This window comes from Lissotriton helveticus, assembly GCF_964261635.1.
Source record: "Lissotriton helveticus chromosome 1_1 unlocalized genomic scaffold, aLisHel1.1 SUPER_1_unloc_7, whole genome shotgun sequence".
NCBI classification, from domain to species: domain Eukaryota; kingdom Metazoa; phylum Chordata; class Amphibia; order Caudata; family Salamandridae; genus Lissotriton; species Lissotriton helveticus.
In genome coordinates, this window is record NW_027611714.1 from 1,891,985 (window position 1) to 1,893,961 (window position 1,977).

Below are 1,977 nucleotides of genomic sequence, written 5' to 3' on the forward strand. Positions count from 1 at the left end.
ACCCAGCATCCCTCCCCAGGCACATCAAAGTAAGCATATTGTGTCAACTATCCATGGTGGTACAATCCGAATCCGTCTCTTAGTTTCTCCAAAGGTTTGTCGCAATGCCCTCTGTGTCCCATAAGCCACAACGCAGCCATGGCCAAATGTCTACTCTTTTCTTCTTTCGTGCACCTGTGTCTGTGTATGAGCTACTGTCCCTTGCCATACAGAAGCGCACGTGAGTCCAAGGAAACGTTATTCCCATGGCATTCTACCCATTTCAGTCATCCACAGACGCACTCCCGGTGGTAGAGTCCACTTCAGCCGTTTCAAAGGATATCATCACAGCATTCCACTCAAGAGATATAGGAACCCTTCTCAAGCCTTTGCGCTCTTCGGTCTGTAATGCCATACCCTCAGCCTTACCCCACCTCACTACTTCCGCTTTCCATACGTCTGGGTCAGGTGGCCTGCTCGATTTCCACCTCATGGTAATAGCACGCTTGGCCATTAGTAGTGCGAGGTCAATGAACCTCGTGACCACACTTCTTTTACGTTTAGCGGTCCCTAGTCCCAGCAAGCTAAAGGATATAGTGTTGTACTGTCTGGTGGGGGACACTCTGTGTAGTGCAGTGTGTATTGTAGCCCAAAAATATCCCAATTTCGGGCAATCCCATAGCATGTGTATTAACCTTGCATCCGCCAGTCCACACCGAGGGCAGGAATCTGGCGCGGTGGGAAACATTAAATGCAGGCGGTGAGGCGTGAGGTACGCGCAGTGTAAGATCATAAGTTGTATAAATGTAAATTCGGGTTTCTCGAGACTCTCTTGGGGAATTTAAGAACATGCTCCCATTCCTTATCTTGAAACGCTCGGCCTGCATCCCTCCCCCACACTTCACGCAGCGGCTGCAGCGAAATCGCCCTCCCCGCACGAATACCACTCGCAATCCATTTCGTTAAATGGCTCCCTGAACCCATCAGGTATAGCATCGTGTGTAATGGGTTGACAAGTGGTTCGTCGCCTGCCGGTGCCCAATTCCGTGTGATGTAGCCGCGCACCCCTCCGTGGAGTAAGAACATTCCCCCAGGCGTGTGGTGTGCTGTGCAAAAGTCATTGAATGTCATCATCAATAAGCAATAATCGCGCCTCGGTTAGAGCTCATTGGCTATGATACTGCCACTGCGCAAAGCTATCGAATGTCATCATGTGTCCATCATTGAAAAAATCGCCCACTTGCGACACCCCGGCATCCGTCCATGTGGTGAGCGCCCGTGTAGACAAAATTCCCGTCCCCAATGGGATCCCCAGTAATGGTATTGTGGGAGCGTAGGAGGAGGTGGGGGACGTGTATCGCACAGCTCTCCTCCAGCAGGAGATGGCCATCTTGAGTAAGGGAGGAGCTTGCCCACAGATCGCCGCGTTGGGCAGCAACAGTGTGTGGACGGCACCCCTTCTCCTGTCTTCTTCAGACATGCCTATTTCGTGCAGGTTGCGTCCCGCTAGCCAATAGCCAGCCACTGTAATTGGCACGCATAGTAATACGCCAGTAAGTCAGGAACTCCCATCCCTCCAGCCGCCGTGGGTAGCTGTAGCTTCGCCAAACTTATGCGGCGTCTGCCCCGTCCCCAGACCAGCTCCGTTAGTATGGTATTCAAGGTTCGAAATACCGCAGCTGGGACCATAAAGGGCAAGTTCGTAAAGTAGTAAAGGAGCCTCGGGAGGACTACCATCTTAGAGACGGCCACCCTGCCCGCCACTGACAATGGTAGTGCGGTCCAAAATTGTACCTGCGACCTCAGTGCTGCCACAGCCCGACCCAGATTGCCCTCAAGCATATTTGTCGCCCCTCTGTAAATCTGTATCCCCAGATAGCGGAAAGTAGTCTCCGCCATTTGGAAGCTGTGAGGTGGGAAAAACAAGGGATCACTTGCCTCCAGAGCAGCAAAACAGTATCCATGGGATTTAGACTCGCTGATCGTAAGGCTCGAGAG

At 52.2% G+C, this 1,977-nt stretch overlaps 1 pseudogene; it reads right to left on the bottom strand.

Annotated features, from left to right (window-relative positions):
• Window positions 1-1,111: 1,111 nt before the first annotated feature.
• On the bottom strand, window positions 1,112-1,177 carry LOC144806432 (U4 spliceosomal RNA; annotated as a pseudogene).
• Window positions 1,178-1,977: the final 800 nt, after the last annotated feature.